The sequence below is a fragment of the Phasianus colchicus genome, chromosome 16 (assembly GCF_987193195.1).
Source record: "Phasianus colchicus chromosome 16, bPhaCol1.hap1.1, whole genome shotgun sequence".
Classification (NCBI taxonomy): Eukaryota; Metazoa; Chordata; class Aves; order Galliformes; family Phasianidae; genus Phasianus; species Phasianus colchicus.
Window position 1 is genome coordinate 11,992,876 of NC_143451.1, and position 25,315 is coordinate 12,018,190.

Here is a 25,315-nt window from a genome sequence, read left to right on the forward strand (position 1 = left end):
TTTTTTTTCCTTTTCTAATATATTTGTGTGTGTGCGTGTGCTATATATATATTATATATTTTTAAATCGGTGATGATGGTGTGAATGTCTATGTGAGCAGCAGTTCTGCTGCCATGACCAGCAGTTTTCTGGCTAGATTTGGGGTAGTGGCTGAGGTTTCTAGAAGACAAGCTGCCCTAAGATTATTTCTTTTTTTTTAAGAAGAAATGCATCTATTTTTTAATCGAATCTTTAAAAAACAAACAAAAAAAAACCACCCCAAAATAATGACCCGACACACTTTTCCTGAACTTCCTGCCCTGGAGGTGTGGATGTCAGGGTTCTCCCCCTGCTGAAGCACAGTGTTCAGCTGACCCCACAGCCCCACACCCTTTGGGATAGAGCCAGGCTGGGCTGTGCCTGGGGACATGGTTCAGCTCCCAGGAGAAGGGCTTAGAGCAGCACACAGTGACTTTCCCCTCTGTCTCACCCCGTCCCCTCAGTGCATGAGCCCATAGGAAACAGCACAGATGGGTACAGCACAGCGTGAGCAAACCCTGCCCTGCTTTGGTCTGACCCCTAGCCCATATCCCACCTCCTCGTGCACAGTAATGTGGCTGATGCTCTCCACAACCCCCTTTAATCCCACTCCCCAAAACATCCCGTGCTCCCTGAAATCGCACATCACCAGCCTGGTAGGACAGCTTGGCAGCTGAGATGCTCACTTGTAGGTTTTTCCATAGTTGGTCACTTTGGATCCCTTTTGATTTGCTGTTAAGCTTTTGTTTTTCCTTTTTCTCCTTGCTTTTCTCCTCCTGGAGAAAGTCCTGACTTAGTTTTGGGGCAGGAGAGCACCTTCCCTTTCTCATACTGGGTGATACCGTGGTGAAGGGGGCTTGGGACCCATGGATGGGGGTTTGCTGCTCAGTTGGGTCCTGTCTGCCCTGTGTGCTGAACTGGATCCTGCTGCTTGTGCCCTCCTGCCATGCACAGGGATGATAGATCTGGTGCCCACCAGCTTGGCCTGAGGGTGGGAGAGAATATTCGGAAAAATTTCTTCTCTGAGAGAATGGTGGTGTGTTGGAACTGCTGCCTAGGGAGTGGTGGGGTCACCATCCCTGGAGAAGTTCCAGAACCACGGAGATGTGACACTGAGGGATATGGTTTGGTGTAATGGTGGGGGTGGGTTGAGGTTGGTTTGTGAATCTGAGAGGTCTTCTCCAACCTGAATGACTCTGTGGTTCTGATGCAGCCCAGAGCCCCTCCAGCCCTGTACTGAGCACAGTCTGTACCCATGAACCCCTCCTTGTTTTCAATAAAATTCACCCCGAAGCACCCGTGTGCCCTCTTCCTATGATGGAGCATCCTCGTTGTGTCAGGTCCTCTCATGACACTCACTGCTTTATACTGCTTGCAGTACTGGGGGTACCTCAGGTTGCGGGCTGAAAGACCCCCCCGGAGCATCACCCCGGGCCGGGATGCGGGGCTCAGTGTGTCGGGCCCTCCCCCCGTGTGGGGCAGCAGCTCTGGGGCTGTGCTGCCAGCACAGGGTCGGGGGCACCGTCCCAGGGCCGCCGCGAGGGGGAGGCAGCGGGCAGCGCCGGGGGTCTGCGGGGCCGCGGCTCCTTCAGCCTCAGCCGTGGGATGATGAGAAGCGGGGGGGCTCCATCCCATCCCATCCCATCCTCATTTTTTCCCCTATGAGTGCTCCCTTGGTAGAAGCGGGGGACACGGGTGGGGGTGCGCGGGAGGCTGGGAAGCCCCCAGGTGTTTGGCCCGGCGCGGGGAAGGGGCTCGGAGGGGGGGTGTGTGTGTGTATGGGGGGGGGCGGGGGGCTCAGCGCTGAGCTTGCGGGCTCTTCGTTTCAATTAGCAGCTTAATGGCTGCATCGAGACCCATTAAACGTGTATCAGTGCCTCCGAGGAGAGAACTTCAGCAGAACTGGAAAATTCATCACATTGAGTTCCCCTGTTTGGAGAAAAGTTTTTTTTTTTTTTTTTTTTTTTCATTCCCCCCCCCCATTTGTCTCAAATACAAGCACAAAGAGGTTATTTCTGCAGGCACGTGGTGGGGTGCAAGCAGGCAGTGCCCAAAGCAGGACAACCCCTCAATGCAGACATCACAACTCATCACACCTCAGCCAGCCCAGCAGAGCACACGTGGCACCAGGGGGTGGCAGCCAGCCCTGCCCTGCGCTGAGCTGGCTGTGATGGGCGCCCAGTCCCCCCATCAGCCCTCACTGGTCATACTGGGAGCTGGAGCTGGTGGTGCTCCTGGAGAGCAGATTGCAGGGAGCTCTTTGGGTTATTTATTTTGCTCGGTTTTTCTTTCTTTCTTTCTTTTTTGAAGGTGGCTGGGGCTGTATGTAGGGCAGGGTTGGGTTTTTTTAGGTTCAGGCAGCATGTGGGCACCTTCAAGATCGATAGCATAAATCAGCAAGCTCATGCAGGGCATTGGGTTGTGTGAGATGTGTTCCATCCTCCCCTAATAGCTGTCTCAGCCCAGAAACTTCCAATGCTCTCGCTCTGGTAGCACCTAAGGGCTAATGAGCTGAAACTGCAGAATACCAATGAGACCTCAGCAATATGGATTATCCTCCCCACCCCCAGCCAGGCAGCTGAGCAGCCCTGAAATCATCCCAGCTGGCCCCTGGGGTGCCGAGTGCAGCCCATCGAGGAGGAATGGCCTCAAAGTGAAGTGCATGGGGGCTGGGAAGTTCTGTATTGCCCGTGGGAGCTGCTGTGGATGCATCACCTGGTACTGCTCTGTATGCAGAATGTGGGTGCTTTGTTTTGGGGTGAGCAAAGCTCTGGTTTAACCATGGACATCCAGGTGGTCTCCCTGATAATTGGCTATCATATAAATATGAGTTTACAAGTTTTGCACTATTTTCACCCCTGTCTTGGGTGAAGCACCTTCAATCCCCTTCTCTCCATCTGGTTTGCAAGCCCAGCCCACGCATGGGCAATGGGCCCAAATCCTGTACGTTTCTGGAGCTGCTTTCTGCTGCCTGCCCTGGGACCTGCAGTGGGGTCAACAGCAAAACCCCATGTTGGGGTGCTGGAAAATCAGGATGATTCGCTGCACAGGACCCCAAAGAAAGGATAAGGAGAGGTCGGGTGGAAGCTCCCACCCCGCCCAGCAGGTGCTGCCCTCCTCTTGGCTCCACATTCCTGCTGCTTTTGCAGAGGTGGGGGAAACGTGGGAGCTGGAGGAGGAGAGCAGTGCAAAGCCTGAAAATATCGAGGATTGAAGCAAGCAGATCAGGGAGGTGCTGGGGTCCCCACGGTGGTCACCTCCCACTCAGGACCCTCCAGCTTTGCTCAGGGCTGCCCAGCCCCACGCAGTGCCCCTGGCTCGTTGCACACTGCCTTAACCTTTCTGCACACACCACGCGGTGCTGGCACAGACTGCTGCCTTCCAGGCACGTGGGCAGAGGGCTGCCGAGGAGCCCAGGTGGCTTTTGTGCTTGATTTGCATCTCGGAGCTGCTCTGGAGTGGAGGAGGTGGGAACCTTGATGAAACCGAAGCAGTTACCTCGATAGCAGCTTTGCTTTGCTCAGTGTAACTCCTGGCTCAGGGATGATGAGATCACTTTAGAGTGACGTGTTCCTTTCATCTTATGCAAAATGAGGTTTTGTATGTGATTGCTTGAGATGAAATTTTGGGTTTGAGCTGTGCAATGCTCAGAGGAGCGATGCAATGGGTTCGGAATTCCCTGTGTTGCACTGACCCTCACCAAAGCCCCCTCACAGCATCTCTGCTTGCAACAGGTCTTGCATGGCTTCGGAGCTGAGGAATGAGCTGGAGCTGTGCAATGGCAAATGTGCCAGGGAAAAGGAAAATTGCTTTAAAACAACAGCGCTGGAATCTTCTCCCTGGCTTTATTTCACAGAATCATAGAATTTGGGACCTGAAGCCCACCAGTTTTCTGCGTGCACACCAGAGGTCTGAGGAGCCTGGAGCAAGCAGGGGGGTGACAACCTGCTGGGGGCTCCCGTGGGACTGACGTGGCACTTTTCTCCCCTCAACTTCATTTAACAGTGACAGAGAACCCCCCAACCCTGGACACATGGCTGCATCTCACATCCAAGGATGCATCCCCAGTTCTGTGTGTCAGGATGGGGTCCAAACCTCCCTGCTCTGGCTGTGGCCTCTGATGAAGGCAGGCTCTTGGAAACACATTTTGTGGAGTCTTTGTTCTGCAGGAGTTTTGTCCAGCTGTGTTCCTGACACAGGTGCCCACACTTTGTGGCAGGGGTTGAGTTCAGCTGTGCTCCTCTCACACCTTCCTATCAAAGAAGCAGAGCAAAAGCTCAGGTTAGTGGCACGTGTTGCTGGCTGTGTGCTCAGAGCAAAGCTTCTGCTGAGGAACAGTGTTCTGCAAACCGTGCTGCAAACCCTGCTGTGAGCAGAAACACGCATTTCCAAACAAAACACAGCAAAGATAACTCACTAGGCAGCACTTCTTCCTTGCAGCATTTACAGCCCCACTTCCAACCAACCCCGTGTGGCTTTGATATGGCATTTCACACCCAGCATTATTGATCATTTCTGCTTTTCTGGGGGCTCTTACTGAACCAGCATTAACCCCTACTGCAATGAGTGCCACCATCCTGGGCACAGCACTCACCCTGGCCCCACTGCTGCTCTGGGCAATGCAGCATGGAAGCAAAGCTTTCCCCAAGCCCCAGCACCCATTGCATCGTGCACCATAGGAACCCTCACCACCCCCTTTGCTATATATCAGAGCCAAATCAATAGGAATTTGGCTTTTGATGTATTTTTAACCAGGTGGGAGCTCACACTCTGCCATTGGGTCTCACTGGGAGTCTGCAGCAGCTCAATCTGAGGGGTGCACAGGGACTGCCCCATCCCCTCAGCACTGAGTGTCCCAATGGGGTCAGAGCTCACCCTCCCCAGCCACAGCAGGATGCATCCCCTCCCATCACCCTGCCTCGCCCTGAACTTCTTTAATTAAAGCTTTCAGAATTATTTTCCCCTTTATTCCCCCAAATCTTTTCCTTAATTAAAATCCCAATCTGGGTTAGTGAGAAGCAGCTGTTGCCTCTTTGCTGCGTGCTTGTGTCCATGTGTTGCTGCTAACCCGAATGCTGGTGGTATGGGAACAGCATAGGGAGAAACACTGCTGTCACCTGTCGTCTTGGCACCCAGGTAGGTCCCCGAAAAGAGGGACGTGGGACCCCATGGACACCCTGCTGAAGCAGTGCTGGCTGAGGACTGCCCTCGCTATTACCTTTATCAGATGATGTGTCTTTTTTAATGAAACTCCTAGAGGGAAAAAAAAATAAAAAATAGTGCTGACAACTGATGTGTTATTTCACCTCTGATTTACCGGTGCATGCATTTTTCATTCATGGAAGCGTCTGATATGCAGATTTATTCAGAGCAAAACAGGTACAGCACTTGATGGATCGGTTCTTGCAGTGTGCTTGTGGGAAAGGCACCCAGCTGGGCATGGCACGGTTCCCTAGGCAAGCCCCAGGTGTTGTCCCCAAGGTGGGCTAAAAGTCTGACCACTTGTTTTCCCAAATACCTGCTGCCCAGCCCCGTGGCACACCACTGTGGCCATGCTGGATTGGCTTCTCCCCTCTCTCCCATGGGTGCTGGCGCCTCAGTCCCCATCACTGTCCCCTAGACCTCAAGGCTCAGTGCTCCCTGCAGGGCTGTGGGTTTGGCCCCAGATGTGCTGGAGTCCCTCTCCGTCCTGGAGCAGCACACTGTGGTTCTCTTAGTGTTGGAGGAGCCCAACTCTCAGATGCAGGCAGAGTTTCAGCTCCGTGCACCGATGAAACTGAATCCAAGAAAAATATTTGAGGTCTTTTTCCATCTCATTAGGAATGGAAGAAGGGAAACTTCTCTCTTCTGGGTACTATACAACCAGCATAAATTATTTAGGGCAAAGCATCTCTTCAACAAATATTTTTTTTAATGCGTGGAGATTAAATCTGATTTTTTTTTTTTTTAATGCAATAACAAAAGCAATATCTCTCTCATAAGTCCTCATATTTCACATGGTAAAGAAGTCCCAGGCATCCATTTCTGTATTGATCAGCAAATAGGTCCTTGTATAGATTTAGTTCACCTAACCTTGTTTAATTTTGGATTCACTGATTCAATGCAAAGATCTAGATGAAAAGCAAGTGGGCTGTTTCCAGTGCTGGTGATGCTATTTTTAAATAAATCTAGTGCATGCTAAAATAAATATGCAAAGCATTTTGTAAGTCCGTAGATGGGCGGGGAAGAGGAGACTGGATGCACTAAAATATTTAACAAACTTCTTCTCAAAACGCATGTGTTAGTTGGTAAATACTGCTGCTATTCCCCACAACCCAACATTTGCCCACCGAGCATCGCCAGCCAAAGGGTGACATCGGTGTGCATTGAAATGCAAAGCTCATTAACCACGTCTGGGATTTTTTGTTTGCTTCTTTTTTTTTTGTTGTTTTCACATTCATTACAAGAGCAGAAAATGAAATACCCATCTACAATTCCCTTTCATCTCCAGACATGTGGTTTTTTTTTTCCACCGTTGCTCAGATGACAAAGTTTCTCCTTCAGATTTTTATTTGATTTCAGAAGATGAGAAAGAATTAAAAGCGTCTCAGGGCAGGCTGGGCTCACGTTACCCCACCTGGGATCCTCCTCAAGATGAGGTGCAATGCCTGGCCCTATCCATCTTCAGTACCCATGGGTGACCGCACCATGGAGCCCACCCTGCCGTCCTCCTCCAAACCCTCACCTTTCAATCCAGTCAAAGCTAATTGAGTTGTGGCTTTGATCACATCTGATGGTGCCAGAGATCTCTTCAATAATCACATTTCCATGGATGACAAGAGGGAGGTGGGAGTGAGCTTGGCCTCGTGTCCTTGCACTGGTGCCACTTGGTTCCTATGAGACACTGGAGAAGCCATAGAATCACAGAACCATTCGGATTGGAGAAGACCTCAGAGATCCTCAAGTCCAACCCCAACCCATTCCTACCATGGCACCAAATCACGCCTCTCAGTGCCACATCTCCACTGTTCAGGAACACCTCTGGGGACGGTGACTCCACCACCTCCCTGGGCAGCAGTGCCAGTGCCCAAACACTCTTTCTAAGAAGAAACTTTGGGGACCCCTGGAGCATGGTAGGGCTGGTGGGCTAAAGGTGGGCTTTGTGTATGTAGGAACAGAGGCTGGACCAGAAGGAGTTGTGAGATGAGGACATGCAGGTGGGCAGGCTTCCAGGCACCAGTCTCTGCAGTGGTCTCAGCATCATTCAGGTTGAATATTAGGAAAGTCACCATCCTGGAGGTGTTCTGGAAGTAGAGAGATGTGGCACTGAGGAACGCAATCGATGGGCATGGTGGGGTGGGTTGGGGTTGAGCTTGGTGATCTGAGAGGGCTTTTCTGACCTTAATGATTCTATGGTTGAAGGATTCCATGATCAGGTGATATCCAACCCACAAAAATTAGAGTGATTCTTCTTCCCTTTGATGAAACCAACGCTCAGATCTTTTGTTTACAACAACTCATCAATGATTGATGCGAGGGGTTAGGAAGGAACCTTCAGCACAACCAACTCTACCCAAAGTCTCAGAAAAGAATTTTAGCTAAGTCCCCGTAAATCCCCAACACCTGAGCAGTCAAGCTGTCCCAGGGACAACTGCTCATGTTACCCCTAGGAGCAGTTTGCTAATCATCATGCTGGAGGGACACCTGAAAGCTTTGAGGGACACTGGCAGCTTTGCAGGCTTCCCAGACTCTCACGCAAGGAGCATTCAGCTGTTCTCTCTGCAAATAATTGAGACTCTGAGAAACAAGGGAATGGCAAAAACAAAGGGAATGGGAGAAGGAAACAGCATTACTGCAGTTCCTGGGGCTGCTGGGTCACTCATCCCCTCTTGTTATCTGCAGTGCTGAGGAGTGGTGCCCATCTGAAGGGCTGGGCAAAAAGCAGAGGAATAGAAAGGAAAGTTCTCCCTTGAATTCATCCGACTTCTTTTTTTTTTTTTCTTTTAATCTCATTTTGTATTTAAGGCTCTGGACTGAGGCTCAGTGTTGCTATTTTCACAGGCTTTCAGCTGCTTGCCTTTTATTGCTGATTGTTTCCTTTTCCCTTTCATACCTTTTCACAGCTTACTCCTTGAGAAGTGTCAAAATATTCAAATCGTTGGAAACACAACCAAGAAGCCCTGAGCCCTGTTTCCGTGCGGCTGCAGTTGGGGGATTCCAGGTTTCAGCAGATTTCTGCCACGGCGGAGGCAATCAGAGCTGGTCTTTGCTTTCCAGTTTCTGACACTAATTGAGGGTGCCACCTCCTCTCTGTGGGCATGCAATTGTGCTTTAATATAACTAATCTCCTGGAATGCACTTGCTCGTGTTAATTACACCAGTACCTGTCAACAGCAATTCTACCACTGTGGTCTTTTTTTTTTTGCTTAACATTTTCTTCCTAGGAGACTTTTAGCACCCAGTTGTTCTGCCACCACCATCTCCTGTGACCTGGAGCTGCCCAGCCAAGCTGGCCCAATGCAATGTGTCCATGGGTCTTGTGTTGTACCTTGGGTGTCTTGCAATCCAGGGAGGGCTCTAGTGCTTCCTGCTGGCCCTAACTCTGCAAAGCCATGGTCTTTCCTTGGCTACGAAGGTGGCAATGGCACCCATGGCTACTTGAGGCATGGCATTGGCTTGGTCACATGCAGGTGAGCAGTGGCTTCCCACTGCTATTAGGATTTGGGTGGAAACAGCTAAAAAATACATGAAGAGACCCATTGCACTGAGCTGCCAGAGGAGGGAGGGATGTGCTTGTGAGATCAGAGAAGAAACGAGAGGAGAGAACCCCTGCAGGGATACTGCCAATGAAGATATTGCAGAAGCCAGCAGTAAGCCAAGAGATCTCAGTGTGGTGGCCAGAAAGACGTGAGGATGGTGCCAAGGCTCCATGCAGCCCAGAGCTGGGGCTGAAGGAAACCTGGGGACTCTGGAAAGGAAACAGCGAGGTTGAGAAACTGGAGGGCAAGGTAACCACTGGAGATAGAAGGCTTCAAGTGCCATTTGTGCTGGAGGTGTCGCAGGGAAGGCGTGCAGAAATCCAGCCTGAGACAACACCTCCTTCTGCTCAAGCCTTTCCCTTGGAGCTGGCACACGCTGTCCTAAGGGCTTCCTGGAGAGAGGCAGCGGGGCACTGCTGCCTGTCCACTGGTGTGGTTCAGATCACTAATGAGCTAATTAGTTGCTATGGAAATGTGATGTGGGAGAACTTTGGGGAGGAAAAATTATAGGTAATTTTTATTTGTTTGGGCCTAGTTCCTATAGCAACAGGAGAACTTGTCACTGACTACCAGTTGGTTTCCATGGAGTTGGCTGCTAGTTCTGGGTTATTAATGCCTCCAAGCACGAGGCAGTGCAACTCACCTAGCAGGGCTTGTGGGTCGTCCTCCAATGATGGATGGGGAACATTGCACTGGGCAGCCTCTTGGCCATGCCTTTGCCATGAAGTCAGCCTGCTCGCAGAGCCTGGGTAGGAGTGTACATCACAGCAGGTTCAGTGCTGGAAGGATCCAGTAGATTCTCCCTTCTCTTGGCTTCAAGACATGCTGAAATGAATAATCCATCACTTCATAGCTTGTTCCAATTGCAGCACCACCTGATTTTTAATTGGATTTTCTCTGGGTTCCGTTTCCAGATGCTCGGCAGCGATCTGCCTTTCTCTGCTAAATTAAAAAGTCTTTTAGCACCTGGCAGTTTTGCTGCAAAAGGACTTACTGTAATTAAGTCCCTTCTCATCTCCCACCACTGGCTGTCCCGGATGAAGCTGTCTGTTTTCCTGCAGCCACAACAGTGTTCGCTTCTGTTCACAGCTGGATGAGAGGGACATAAGACTTCTCCAAACCCTGCAGACAGAGCTTTGGAGCCAGACCAAATGCTGAAGATTGTGGACCGAGGATAGAGATTGGTTTGATTCTGGGTTATAATTTCCCTCCCACCAACCAATCCCTTGCCTTTCTGCAGGTGGGAATTAACCTGGTGGCAGCCAAAATCTCCAGTTTGCTCCCCACTTCTCAACTCAAATCCCACTCTGAGTCAATCAGCCAGTTCTCACCAACCAATTCCCAAATAACCATTGGAGGTGTTGGTGTAGCTGAACTAACTGCTTCTCACCGAGAGGGATTTCACTCCGGCTTTGAAGGCAAATGAGGTGATCAGCATGTGGACAGACCTCTAATGACATTTGGCTGAGGGTACCATGTGGTCAGGAGGGAGGCACGAAGTGAAACAGATTGTAAAGGCCAGCTCCTCCTAAGCAACCTTTTTTCCCCCCGATCTCTTGGCAAGCCATGCTGCTGGCCTCGCCATGCTCACGCTGTGCTCCCAGCTGCTCCTTCAGCATTGGATGGAGCAAACCCCAAATGCTTCAGCATGGAGGAAGCTGGAGGATGAGGTGGGAAGGAAGGCCCTGGGCCTTGAGATGGGGTCTGGCTGGCAAAGGCAGAGAAGCCAAGGCTTCAGGAAGGAAAGATCCATGCAAGAACACAACAAGCTGTTGGGTGGGGATGGAGAGTCACATCCAACATACCAAGAACCCAGCTGTAAGTCAGAGGAAAGATCCAGCTTGGGAAACAAGGATGGGGAGCCAGGAAATGAGACCCAGGACATGATCTGCTGGCAATGCATGCCATGGCTGGGGGTCTTCTTGCCTCTCTCCATGTTTTGGCTGCAAATAACAGTGATGTTCTCAGCAGTCACCTCCAACCCAGCTGAAGCCTGTGGTTCATGGCCTTCCTATCCACACTACGGGGTCCTGAGGGGACTTTCATCCCAATCCCATAGATCTTAGGATTCACCAGATAGCATTGCATGTGTGCAAATGAGAAGATTCTGCTCCAGGGCTGCACAATCTGGCCAGTGTCCCACAAAGACAGGCAGCAGATGGTGCTCCATCCCTGGCTCACCTGGTCCTCCTCCTTTCCTTCCTCCACTCATGGCTGCCAAGAAATGCTTCCTGGCTTGGTCTGAACTGCAGCTCTCCCAAGCATGGTTTTGCTTCTCCCAGGCTGTCAGAGCTCCTTGCAAAATCAGCGCTTCCCAACATAATATCCCATGTGTATGCTGGAAGGTATAGCTAATGGGGGCTTCCACCCCATGCTGTGCTGATCCACCCACATGAGCCCTCCTCTGTTCCCCAAGCCCTTTGGATTGGATGAAGGCCCCCAAAAGCACCATTGCTGTGATGTGGAGGGTGTGGATGTGCTTGGGGTCGCTGCTGGGGCTCAGGGCTCCAAAGATGCCAGCAGATGGAGGAGGACCCTGGGATCAACCCTGTTATCTTTTGACTGCTCTTCTTGCCAACCCTCTTTCTCTGAGCTGAACATCTGTGTGTTGATTGCTGGTACTGTAAGAATAAGATCCCAAAGAACAATCACTTGGACTGTCCAGAACTCCTACTGTGGGAGAAAATTATGACAAAACATCATTACAGTAATGGGGTGCTGATGTTACTCTCAGAGACCCTAAACATCCTCCTGTAGACATCCTACAGACCCCTCGAGGATGTGATGGCGCTTATCATGTCCATGGGATCTCCTCCACCCCACGGCCACGCTGTGAGGGACATGGCAGGGCCACCCAGAGGTGTGACATAAAGGTGCTCCTGGCCACCAGAAGTGTGACGGAGCCCCATGGCCAGCACTGGCCGCACCACCCAGCTCGTGGTGTGAGTGGTGGCAGGAAGCAAGCTCTGGTTTCATGACACACATGTGGATGCTTTCCATCTGAGTAACCTTCTGCTGTGAGAGAAAGGAGCCTTCTGCTGCAGGCTTTTTGGGGAGGCAGGCTGTGGGGTATGGGTGTCAATATCCCAAAGCACAGCAGCTCCACCTAGCACCCAGCTGTGAGAGCTGACCATGGGCACAGAGGAGCTCTGTGGTGGGACAGAGGTAAGCTTCTCCTTGTCACCCAGCAGATCTGCCATCACCGGGACAGGCAGGTTTGGGTTGTTTTATCCAGAGTAGGAGAGCCTCCCTCCACTCCCTGCCTTGGCTCGCTCAGAACATGTCTGTCCAGGTGTGCAGGAGAAGGTGGTGCCATGGAGCCACTAACCAGCAGTTGGGCAAGCTTGAATGCAGGTTCTCCCACTTTGCCAAGCCTTTCTCTGCTCTTCATCCATCCCTGGGAGAGCACTGAGCTGCTAACCCTGCTCCTCGTCAGCTGAGGAGCAGAAAGACAAGTGGTGATTGGAGAACAGTGAGGTGAGGTCTTCTCCAGCAGTGCTTTGGGGGTGGGAGCAAAAGGAGAGCTCGGGGGTCTGTATAGACGGTGGAGAAGGGAGGATCTGGGTGAGCATGTGTCTGCATGGGTGAGTTTGAGTGCGATGGGTGAGTGCGTGGTAGCTGTGGCTGTGCTTGGTCAGCCTCAGTGGTGGAGGAAGCCTCTTCATCTGCTAGGAGGGGGTGTGTGGGCATCCCGAGGAGTGACCCCCAGCAGTGCATGTCCTGCTATGGGGACTGGAATGCATTACAATATTACAGGGGACAACTGATCTGCTGCGGGACGTGGGAGGGCTGGGAGGAGTTCTATCGAGGTGTTTTCCTTCAGGGTTGGGCTCCTCATCTGCCTCCAGCAAGGAAGGAAGAATGGCCTGGGGGTTATCTCGGTGTCTGTAGGGACATGGGGTGGTTTCCTGGCTCAGTGTATGTGTGGGGATTTTATTTCTTGGCTGAGCAGCAAGGCATCAGGGCAAGCATTTTTATGGAGGGTTTCCTTTGCTCTGCTCTTTCCCCAGCTCACATGCAGCCCTGCTGTGCCCTTCTCCATACAACCCACATATAGGGTTATTTCTGATGAGACCTCCTGGACTTTCAGTGGCCAACAGAGATTTTTGCTCTGTGTACGGGCAAGTCACCTTGCAGCTCCTCAAACCTGCAGGGCAGGTTGTTTCGGGGCTGGTGGCTCTCTGTGGATCCCAACAACTGCGTCAATGCCAGTGAGATGCTTGCGTTGCTGGGGAGTTCAGATTGAGGGGTGCTGCTATGGGGCTCTGACTCTGGGAAGGATCCATGGGGCTGTGTCCTATCTCCAGGACGCTCTTCTCAGTGTCCCTTCTCTGTCCTGTTTAAACTTTCATGACCAAATCAGCTTCTGCAGCAGAGCAAACATCCTCCTGTAAATAATCTGCGCAGATGGGGCTTTATTTGAACAAGCTGAGGTGTGCTGTGCAGCAGGGTGCTGGGGTGGGGGCACCTTGCTTGTCCCACAGCCGGGGGACACCTGGCACCTCCCAACCCATGCTCAGGGCTGAGAGGTCCATGGGCTTTGGCTCTGATGTGGCAAAATGAGTCTGGTGGTGGTGTGACTCCAATGGAGCTGGGGAAGAGGGGAAGCTCCTGATCCTCTCCAAGTGCTTCTCACCTCCACGACCAGAGCAGCTGAGTTTGTAAATGGAAAATGGTAATACATGGCAAAGGTCTCACCCGGAAAATGTCAAAGCAAATGGGCACCTGTGCTTCCCAAGAAACATGAGCCTTTTAGAAGCATGGAAATGCTCCAACACCCTTGAATATTTTTGCCCTCCTTCCGATTATTTTCTTGCTGTGTGCTGCACTGGTAAAGAATTCCCCTTTCCCCAGAACCTCATTTTTTGACTGCATCGCTGACATTTCCCAACTCTCTGACCTCGCTGCATCCTGAGCCCATTCCCCACCCTCTGGCCCAGCAGAGCCCTCTGGGACAGCATCTCCCCCCACCACGCGTGCTCCATGGGTGATGGATGTCACGGGCAGCTCCGTGTTTATAAATCACCGCAGAGCAGTGCTGCACTTATCAGCCATAAACCTCAGAGCCTTTTCCATCCACCTGGCAGCCAGCCCTGAGCCTGAGCTGCCCTCAGCCCCTGGCCTGGGTTCTGCTGCGCTGCCGGCAGCCGAGGCCGGTGTTATTTTTAATAGAGCATTTCTAGACTACAGCAAGTGGCAGGAGAGTGATTTGTGACGTGTCAGGTTTCCTGCCCTTTCTCATGTAGCCCCTGCTTACAGAAATATGCTCCCGCTGGGATTGCTCCGGTTACATCTTTGTTGGCCAGTGCAAATTCCTCTTCATTATTTGTACTGGGGATGTGCCTGGAGGGCTTGGGAAGGCTTCTGCCTCCTGGTACCACTATGGGAAAGCTGCTTTCACCCCAGGAGACAACAGGAGGTGCTTTGAGCATGCAGGAAGGCGTGAAACCCTTTTTGGTGGTGCTAAGTATGGGGCTGTAGGCACCAGAGCCCCCCACAGCCCCCAGTGCGCTGTGGGACTGGGGCTGATCTACAGCACTGGCACCAAATCTCTGGAGTCCTTTGCAGCCATCACCATATTAAGCTTTTAATGGGGAATCAAGGATGTCTTCGCTTCCCAGACAGGGAACCAGGAGTGCAGGTTGTGGTGGAGCTGATCAGCCCCATGGCAGAGCTGAGCCCAGCTGTAGCACGGCTGCAAATCCTCCTCTTAATCTCTGCTTTATTGAAGAGCACGGGGGGATTGTTAGTGGCTGTGTTTAGATTACTCATTCATTTCCCTCTCCTTAGTCCCTCTCCACCTTGGTGGAGTGGATTTCCTTTATTAGCTCTATTCTTCTGCTGCTGGAAGTCCCTTTCCTCTGCAGGCCAACCTCTTAAACACCAAGTAAAGCATACTTTGCTTATGCAACTGCATTTCCTAGTGGCCAAGGTGCCAGCTCATCCCACTGAGAGCACTTCTAGCACTTTAAGGGTTACAGACCTCATTGACAGCTGAGTATTTCAGGGACCTTCATTAGGACATCAGCCTCAGCAGGGCTGGGTGTGCAGATCGCTGGCTGCAGCCTCAGGTTGGCTGAAGGATGGAGGCTGGAGCTGGACGGAACCCAGTGCTTTCAGCAGAGAGAGAAAATTGCCTGGCAGAGGAACCAGTGAGAAGCAAAGCGCTTGTTGCTTGGGCAGGAAATGGCCATCTCTCCCCGATATCCCATAAAGGCACGGGGCAGCCATCTCTTTGGGCAGGGCTATGCAGACTGCAATGCCCATCATTGCCCAAGGAGCTCACAGAGACACTGGGGAACACAACGTGTGGCCATTGCCAAACCCAAGGGGACAGCACTGTGGTACTTGCAGTGAAGCAGCATCCATCCTCCTTCGCTGGCTGGCACCAAGCGTGGCCACGCAGCAGCATTTTGGGTGGCTGAGGCACTTTTGCAATGGCAGGGTTTGAATTTGGGTCTGATCCTGGCCTGGCAAATCTCTGCTAATGCAGCTCGTCTGGATGAGAGCCAGCTGAGCTGGGAGTGGAATTTCACCTTTATCCAGAGAGATGCTCAGAGCTTTGGATATGTGCACACAGCAGCTCTCTTCTGCTCAGAAACTGCTTTGGTTCTCCATGCCAATGGCTTGGGAATTGCTTGCCCAGCAGAAACTGCAGGGTGGTGGTGGCCCATGGGTCAGAAGCTCAACCTGAGTGTCTAAGTTGCACAGTTTATGTCAGCCCCTTCTTTCTCCCTGCAAACAAAGGAGGTTAGGATAAATGTTTGTGGGATGGAAGGGGTCTGGAGAGGCTTTTCTCCAGGTTTGGGATGATGAATGACCCAGGAATGCCCCAAAACACCGTGACTAATCTAGGTGTCTGGCCCGTGGGGTGTGACACTGCAAGGGTGGCTGGCAGTGGCTCAGGGGGAGCCTCCCTGCTGATCATACCATCCCTGTAGGAAATCAGGACCCCAAAACAACTTTCACTCCTGCTTAAGCAGAAGGAGAAAATAATAAAAGCACAGCATCCCATCAAATATAATTAACAGAGCAAAAAGCGAAAAAAAAGATTTTTCAAAGTTTGGGTCCTCAGAAGGGATGTTTTATTCATGGCCCAGCAGGGAACTGCTCACAGTGCCATTAATTACGGGTGCTGCTGGGTGCTGTGCCTGCTCCTGCCAGCTCAGCTCACCTTTGTCATCCTGACATGGGGAATGGAGCTGGTTGTGCGGGGTGAGGGCTGTGCACCCCCCTAGGTGCAGAGCTTCCCCAGAAGCATTGCAGCTCTGAGTGTTTGCTGTGCTGGGAAATGGCCCCAAGCAACTTTCCAGAGAGGTAATAAAATAGCTGGTATTAAGCAAACAAGAGCAGGTGCAGGAACAGCACCGGGGGGAGACAGATGCAGGAGTGGTCCCGAAGGGAGGAAGCTGCAGCAGGGCTGGGCTGAACGGGGCCGAGGAGAGGGAACAGTCTGGACACCACATTTATAATATCATGGGAAAACAAACAAGAACTTACCCAAGACTCTTTTTTGTAAGAGGAAAATGCTGAAACAAGGCTGGGAAGAAGTGGGACGAGCACCTGGGCGAGAAGCAGAGGTGACCGATAGCATCGTTAGCTCTGCTGCAGGGGCACGGGTGTGCTCCCAGGCACCGCACAGAGCAAAACGGCTTTTGTGTGTTTGCAGTGTCTGAAAAGGCAGCTGACAAAGAGGGAGATGCTTTGAAAGGGCAGGAGCATCCACCATGGAGCGAATGCTGGATTAATGAGGGAAATGCCTGCTGGCTGCCCGGCAAGGAGGGCCGGTCCCCAGCAGCATCACCCCGCCGTGCTCAGCGGTGGCCAGGGGACCTGGTGCCCATGGGGAGCTGAATGCGACCCTGGGGATCTGCTCTGCTGGGCACCGAGCACTGCATTAACGCATCGCTTTTAATCAAGGTAATGCTCCCTTGTGCCCGAGCCCAGGCAGTGTCGCGGGGGAGGATTAATTGCTGAGCCATCGTGCTCCAAACCCTGACCACGGCTCTGCTCAGACAGCCCCACCGTCTGCCTGCCCTGACGCAAACTGCACGGCTCTTTTGCTGGAGATGCAGCAACCAAAGGGAATTCAAATGGCTGCATGGAAAATCACGACTTTTCCGCAGGAGTTCAGTGTCTGTGCGTTGTTTTGGAGGCTTCGGGTTGCCAAGGTGTGCTGCAGCTCCCTCCTGCCACAGCACAGCTTCATAGAACCAGGGCTGGAAGGATCATTGAGTCCAACCCCTCGTTCAGCCCCAGGCAGGAGGTGGCACGAGGCTGGTGATGGGGCTTCCATCCCCAGGGTTCTGAACCCCAATTGTTGCTGCTCCTTTCTGCGGAGCCCTCTCTGCTGTGGCAGCATTCGAGAAGGAGCAAGGAGCAGTAATGTGCCTAAAGGGTTTTAGCCCATCCTGCACTCAACAGCCTCACAGTCCTCTAAACTGCAAGGAAACCCAAAGCCTGCAGCATCAGGGAAGCAGCATCAGCTACCCAACGGGATGCAATTAGCTTAATTGCTGAGAGCACCTGGGGGAGATGGTGAGCTCTGCCCAGCTGAGCCTAATGAGAGCAGAAGCACTCCGCTGCCCAACGTGCGGGATGGGTCGGTTATAAATAGGGGAAATGAGGGGGCAAGATGTATACTGGGGTGTTGTTGTGGGGTGTGGTGGTTGATGTCCACCCAGGGGACACCCAGCAGTGGGATGAGTCGTGCCGGTGCTCAGCCCCTCGGGTGCTGCTCCTGTGCGGGGTCCCGGCGCGGTGCTGCGGGGGAGGCAGCGTGGGGCAGTCTGTCACCGCGCTGGGCTGGCTCCCAGGATCATCGGCTCCATCTGCTCCTATAGAATAACCCTGCTGCTCAGCCTCTCAGTCCAGAAAAGGTAACTCGTAGCCCTTGCGCAGAGCCGGCTTTGTGCAGTGCTAGGCACTCTAAAAAGAAAGCCGTTCTTCCTGGGGAGAAAATCCGCTCTGATTTTGAGAGATAGCTAATATTGAGCGAGCATCCGCTGTGGTGTGGGGTGGATGCTTGTGCAAAGCAGATCTGAAGAGCTCTGGGAACACAACGTTTGTGGTGCTGAAAGGGTTTGTCTACGGGGATGGATGGGCAGAGACCTGCACTGTGCGGGGTTAATTAGTGGCACTGCTCCCTGAGCCTGCTGCCTCGCTCCTGACCTGTCAGCCCTGAAACTTTAATGCCTCCACGCTGGTGCTTCAATTATTAACCGGCATGGTAATGGAGATGCTGGGCTGGGAGAGGTTCAGGCTCTGCGTATGGCTCCGAACATCCTGGGGCTGCTCAGTGCAGCTCAGCTGTCGCTTTGGACCCTGGCCTGCTTTAGTTACAGCCTGGGTACTTTAGGGAATTTCCCCCCTGCAGGGACCGAGGAGAGCCCTGCTATCTCGTGCTCTCTGCCTGGGTTGTGTTTTTCTTGTGAAATTTGCCGGAGGGGATTGATGTCCTCAAGGGGCTGATGGCGATGTCTGTGAACCCTCCACATTTAAATTGGTAATTGGGTTGTCTGCGACCTGGGGAACATCTGCGGCTTTTTCCAGGGTCCTCCCCCGTGACACAAACAGTCTTCGATGGAGGCAGTGGGGTATGAATTTGCTGGGCAGAAAGTGAACGTGCTCAGCGCAGGGATGGGGCTTATCTGCTGTGGCTGTGCTGGGGAAGAGCCTCCCTCTGGCTATAAAACGCGTTTGCCAAAAAAGCCTAAAACCCCTGTGCTAACAGGCTAATTAATTAATTACAGCTCATTAACAGCATTACAATCCCATCAGTACCTCTAGATGATGGCTGGGAGGGGGAAACTGATCCTGGGAGGATGCAAGCAGGGGCATGGGAGGCTGCTGAGCCTCACTGTGCACAATGGGGTGCTTTGGGGCTGATCTGCAGGAAGAGGATCATGCTTGGGCAGCTCCTCTTGGGAACCCCTAAATGACAGCTCTGCTTCTTGAGAAGCGTAAGTGGAAGTTGCTGCTGTCTTCCCAAAAATGGAATGGCATTTCCTAGCCAACTGGGGTGTTGTACTGTGCTCCACCCCATCCGGCTCTGCCCAGGTCCTTTTTTGGGGTTGGGTCACAAAATACAATGTAAATGGAGGGAGAACTGGAATGATTCTGTCCAGGATAGGTCCTAGTGTTGGTCTCTCTTGGAGCAAGGTTCCTTCCTGCCCCACTTCTCCCCTTGAAATCGTATTAGCACTTCATTTATTCTTTGTTCTCATTGTTGTCACTTATCTCTTTAATCCCTTTCACTTATTTTTTATTTCCTTTTTTTTTTTTTTTTCTTTTAAAATGGCTCCATCAGCAAGACGAGGTGAGCAGGGACCTCAGGGACTCAATATAGCAGAGAGATGAGCTGATCAAAGCACGCTGGTCTTAGGGGTGCATCTCTTAGGCCCCTTCTCCTGGCCCCCAGTGGCAGATAGGAGTGCTGGGTCCTGTCCCATCCAGATAATTGTTCCAGACCTCAAGCCCTGGCTGGAACAAGCCCCAAGTTTTCCCCTAATTTCTGCTCCCTGATGCTCAGAATCTGGGCGTTTCTGTCACGCAGCAGCAACACACCTCATGAATAAAGATTAAGTTGATTAAAAAGGAAAACCCGGAGCAAGGCAGAATAAAAGTGATTTGCAGAGATTAGACGCTCTGGCACATCAGGAGTTCCCTGAAGGGCTGAGCTAACATGTTCAAGCATTTAAGCTCTTCTCCCTGTTTTGTAATTAATGGCTCTGGGTTGGGATGTTGAACTCTGACGTGATTGCCATCTCATGGGACAGCAATAAACCTTTGTGCTTCGAGCAACCAGCCTGGTCCAGGATGCTGGTGTGCCCTGCCATCCTCGTGGGATGGGTTTTGTTGTTGCACAAATGGCTCTGCCAGTCGGATGCTCCCCATGGCAGCAACCAGATGGAGCAGAGGAACCCTGTGAGATAAGGGCATGAACCTTCGACAGCCTCTTCCATCCTCCTGCATCCTGAACCCCAGGCATTCCTTGCTATCAGATGTCCAAAGAGCAGATTTTCATGAATCGGTGTAATGGGAGAAAGAAATTGAAGTTCTTCCTGTCTGCAAACGTGAAGCTGAGAATGGAAGCACCTCCAGAAGATGCTCCAGTGAGCAGTGCCCTGTCCTATCCCAGCGTGGTGCAACCTAAATGATTTCTGTGAAGCCTCAGGGGTTACAAGTGTTGCAACCACAAGGAAGCAAAGGAGGAAAAAACCAAATACGTGTTTCTGTCCCCAGGATCTCTTTCCCAGGAGAGCCCTGAGGCTGCTGGCTTGTTGCTGCGCCCCTGGGGTGAGTTCCCCAACCTGCACTGGGGAATGGTCATGGTGTCTTATTTGATGAAGTGGCAGGGAAAAGAATGTGCACGCATAATCCAGAAAATCCTCTGGCTGGGATTTACAGGGACGGCTATATGGGCAGAATTCAGCCCGCTGCAGTTTCAGTGACTCAACCTCTGTCTTCATCCAAATATCTTTGCTCTCCGGTCTACAGAAACATCTCTACTCTGGGCCAGGACCTTGTCTCATTAAGCCCTGTTTGTACGAGCGAAGACCATCCCTGTACCCAGGAGATTATAAAGTAATTGGCCTTTTAATTCCAGCCTGACAACGCCGTGCTCTATGCTGCAGTTCTTGCTCTGGTTTTGTTCCCCTCTAGAGATGCTGTCATGAAGTCAGCCCTGAGGCCGTGTGTGTCCACATGGAGCTCTGCGTGCCCCAAAATATGGGGTGAACATGGCCTACCTGGGGTGGGTCTGCCTGGAGCAGAGCATCTTTGTGCTGTCGGGAGGGGGCAGCTGTGGAGCAGCAGCTGGTGGTGGTGGGAGGGCAGCAAACGGAGCTCATTTTAAGATTTCCATGATAGATTTCCGAATTGGATTATGCGACGTGGCTGCTGGTGATGGCTGGGTCTGCAGCTGATGATTGAGGGCCCCTCTTTCCTCCTGCCTGTCCCTGCATGACCCACAGGGCCTCAACTCCCACTGTAGTGCTTTCTATGCAAGCCAGATTCCATCACAGATAATCACACCCCGTGTCTTTGAACTCCCCAGGGAGCAGTGATGCGATTTGCCTGTTCTCTCCTCACCAGAGCTGCAGCCCCGACAAGCAAACAAGTGTTTTGCTATGAGTTCCAGGAAGCTGATGAGAGCTCTGAAGGATGCCTTTGGAGCATACATGTGGCCACATGCACCAGGCTGTGCTTGGATGCTGGATGTTGTGTCAGGAAAGTGGGAAAAGCTGTGAATCCACAACTGCAGTTGACAGAGCAGCTCCTCCCTGCAGTCACAGCCATCAATCCCCAGTGGTTGTATCCAATATTTTGGCAGGAATGACCAACCTGTCCATCCAGACAGCTACTTCTTTTTGCCCTGCAGTTCAGAAGGGAATAAGTATGAGCAATACAAATACTGAAATGCTGTGTGTGGGGGCGGTAGTGACTTGGCAATGGAAATGTTTGACCTACACCCTGTGGAGCACCAGCAAGGTCAGGCAGAGCCAACTTTCTTACCAAAGTTCTGCCCAATGGAATTTTAGTATTGTGGCTCTTTCTTGATGACTATGCCACCTGTTTCCTATGGAATATGAAGAGACTGGGGCCATGGGGCTGTGTGAGGCTGCACCCCACCCATCACTGTGGGGGTGCTGGGATGCTCAGGTAGACAATCTGATCTACAGCCCTGAGTATTTCTGAATATATTTACAGGACTCTTCCTGCAAACACGGCAGGGAACAAGCAACTCTTTTTGTTCTGAGGATAGCTTGTACGTGCTGAGAATCCTCGTCTGAACAGATGAGCGCTTCTTTCTTCTTCCAACAAACATCACTGATATATATTTCCTCCCTCTCTCTTTTTCACGTGTTGTTCACTCTGTTCTACAAACAATGTTCCTTTCTGCTCGGGCAGAAAACTCTATCTGTCTTCAGAGCATGATGTGATAGCAGAACGCAGCGACGTCCGCTTGGCAATGAGATTAAGTGGAAGTCATTCATAAAGGTCTTCTGATCCTGAAGCAAGGGAGGGGTGGAGCAAAACCAAAAAAAATCCTAAGAGCACTGTTTCATTTGGATGGCCAGGCATGCAGCTGGGATTACAGCTCATAGACACACCAGATCTGCTTGCACAAACCTCTGTGGTTTCCTGCAGCAGTGAGTGGGTATTGATGCGGGAGGACTGACCTAAATGGTTCTGTGGCTGTGTGATATGGAGATGTATAAAATCACGGACTGGTTTGGGAAGGAAGAGAATTTAAGGATCATCTGGTTCCAACCTCCCAGATCCACCCATCTGGGCTGGCAGGAGGCTGCTGCTCCCCAAAGCCTTTCCCTGACCTCCAGGTGCTGTCTTGGAGGTGGAGCCCCAGGTCATCCTCATCCCCATTTCAATGCTCAAACTGGAGCCCAGTGTGAGTCTGACCTGGGTAGGATCACAGCTCCTGGTAAAACCCAACCCTGATGTTCCTGGGTCAGACATAGGGCTCAGCCAGCAAGTTTATCCAATGGGAATGATGTCCAACTTTGGCAGAGGAGCTGCTGGCTGAGAAATCATTGCTCGCTGCTATGGGCTGGCTTTAGAGAGGTTCATCATTGCTTTGTTTGCAATTTTGCTGCCTGTTGGAGTCCTGGTGGGCTGCCCTTGTCTCCCAAGGTTTTCTCCAGGTGGGCTTTGACAGCTCATTTTTATCAAGTATCATTGGTATTGCAGTCCGCAGCAAGCATCTCTTGCAAAGATATAAATGTCTTCAATTCTAGCAGCAGGGAGTGGGGAATTGCTGAGTTTGGGTAAATTTTTCGTTAGAGACAAAACAAATTCTCCAAGTTCTTCTCAGGGTAATGCATGACTTCAGAATAGCCAACACACACAACAGTCTGACTTGAAAGAAAAAGCACAATTTTTCATTCAGTGTATTTCCACGCTCCCTGGTTTTCTTTAGAAAATGAACTTCTGGCTAAACCTATTCAATCTTACAAAGCATTTCAGCTCTGATAGGAGTGCATATTCCGGAGGAACGTAGTTCCATCAGAGTTTCTTCAGCCAGCTCTAATCCCAAACACCTTGCTGTGACTAAACCTCATTTCTATGTTAAGTACCTTGGCTTGCCTGTAAGGACCAGGTAAAAACTCAATCAGTCAAGTAGCCTCCCTGCAGCTGTCTTGTTAAGCACTGGATTTTTAAAATGCTGTTTCCTCTCTTTCTTTAATGGAACGGTGGTGGAAGATCCCCAGGGAGAGGCACAGTTTGCTCCCTGACAAACAAACTCACAATTCTCCCTCACCATGGGGGAAGAGATGGATGTGCTGTGGGGAACAGCCACTTCTGCTCACCCAGGGCACCCCCTGGGGTCAGGCTCTAGGAAGCCTTCTGCCACTTTGTCTTTTCTTATCCAACATCCAGAATGGAGGAAAAGAGAGGGGAGGGTTCTGTTCTGTGCTTGGGCAGTGCTGGGCTCTGTAGGTTCTATCTCCACGTCCCATCCAGCTATCAAGTCCTGGAGGACGAATAAATATGGGATGGAAAGGATTTGTCGCTGTGACCCTCTTCCATCTTTTTGTGCCATTGGGGAGGGGTGGCTTTTCTCCATACCCTTGATTATCTCCTTCAGCAGAACAGTGGAGATAGAGGTCCCGTGGCCATGCAGTGGGTCTGTGCAGGGAAAGCAGCTTTTCCACCAGACCCTTTGTGCCTCCCCATGCAGGAGGACATCACGGGGCTGAACTGGATCCGACCCCATCCAGAGGTGGTTATATAAGATGCTTACTGCGTGTCCCAAGACCGCGTTGGTTGGAAGCCAACGTGCTGATTAGGTGACGTCTGCTCAGGACAGGGTGGATTTTGTCCTTGCAGCAGCTGGTGGTCCATGGGGTGCTGTCCTGAGGCCGTTTATGTAAGGAAGCAGCTGCAGAGAGCCCTTTGGGAAAGCTTTTGGGTTGGTTACTTTTTGGCTGCTGGCTCCCTGGGGTGCCTAGTCCTTGCTCTGCAATGAGCATCCGTTGGTCACTGCAGCTCTTTGCTCCTCTCTGTCCTAAAATAATCTGTGCTGTGGGTGAGCAAAAGGGAGCTGAGCGATGGTGGTGTGGAGCACTGAGGGGATGGAGGGCTTTGCTTTTGGGGGCATCCAACAGCATAGAGATGTGCTTGTCCCTACTGGTCCAGCGCATGAGCTAGAACTGGGCTCACGCATGAGGTCTGGGTGATCACAGCTGCTGCCCCAAATCCTCCCCCCCAACCACAGAAGGTCACGATAGCTGCAGATAAGCCTCTTGCTTTGTCCTACATTTGCTGGGCAGGATCGTGGCGTGACATGGTCCCTGTCCAGATCTTAGGATGTTGGTATGCCAAGTAAGGATGCTTTCCCCAGACTGGCTCTTTCCCTGCTGTACATCTGCAGGTGAGGAGCAGGTTACCACCTTTCTGGGGTCTCCTCAAGCACTTATCCCACAGATGTGGCCTGGGCTTCTTTACAGGGACTCTGAAATAAGCTCTGGCGGGTCAAAGGAAGCTGATCACTCAGGAAGGCTCATATTGGAGTGCTGAGATCAGTTGGGGATGCTGTGTGATTCTGTGGGGGGTGTTTGGATGCAGAGAGCAGCAGCAGATCCCAGTGCCTGATTTGCAGAGCCTGAGCCCACATCACAAGGCCAGCCCACACTGGGATGCCAGTGCTGCCTTTGGTGCCAGTGCTGGAGCTGGGGACAAATCCAGCTGGGAAGTGGATGGAGCAGTGCTTCATTAGCAAAATCTGCAGAGTTTTGCTGGCTGCGAGCAGCACCCCGTTTTGTCAGCTGGTAGAAGGACTGATGTCTTTCTGCTGTGCTCAACATTCTGGGGTAGGAATGGTTTTTCTGCTGCTTGGCTCTTCGTGGGACAGACTCTTCACAATGACAACTCCTGGGTGCTCTGAACAGGGAGGCTGAGTGTGAGCATCCATCCATGTCCTCATCTGCTCTCCCTGGATGACACCCCAGTAAGCTCCCACCCTTATTACATAAGTCTTCTGCAGCAGGTCAGCCCCCTTGCTGGGTGCCCTCACAGTCTTTGGAATGCTTAAAGCATGTTAATAGCATGGGCAATGGCTGTATTTATTTGGGGTGGGGAGGAACAGGGCTGGCATCCTCTGGGGGCATCCTGCAGCCCCTTGATGTACTGGCACAACATCACTTCAAGGTGCCAGCCTGAATCTGGGATGGATCCAGCAGATTGGGTCCCTCTGCAGCATATGTTTGGGTACCCTGGGCTGCCAGCCCTGCCCTGTGACCCCATGCCACCAGCAGGACGGGTGACTTAGCATGTTTCACAGCCCCACTCCCCCTCCTCCTCCTCTTCCTCCTCCTCCAGGAGCCCTGACACTAATGCAGTGCAAGTGCAGGATTTATGGGCAGCAGCCCTCCAACCAGCCCATCCGTCTTGATTAAATTAGCCCTAATGGCTCTGTGCTGACTTGCTGCTCATCACCTTGCGCAGCCGCAGTGCTGGTGCTCTGGGGTGGTGGGAAGGGGTTTCTAGGGAGGAGGGGGCTGCAGGGACCCCACTGTGGCATGCTGCACCCCTTCTCC

The 25,315-nt window shown here is 51.9% G+C and overlaps 1 long non-coding RNA gene across 1 annotated transcript; it reads right to left on the reverse strand.

Annotated features, from left to right (window-relative positions):
* Positions 1 to 2,792: 2,792 nt before the first annotated feature.
* On the reverse strand, positions 2,793 to 10,677 carry LOC149915770 (uncharacterized). Its single transcript, XR_016471642.1, has 3 exons — positions 9,400 to 10,677; positions 6,743 to 6,901; positions 2,793 to 4,271 (listed from the first exon to the last, which is right to left on the reverse strand). It is a non-coding gene; the product is annotated as an uncharacterized LOC149915770 (long non-coding RNA).
* Between the last annotated feature and the right edge of the window lie 14,638 nt (positions 10,678 to 25,315).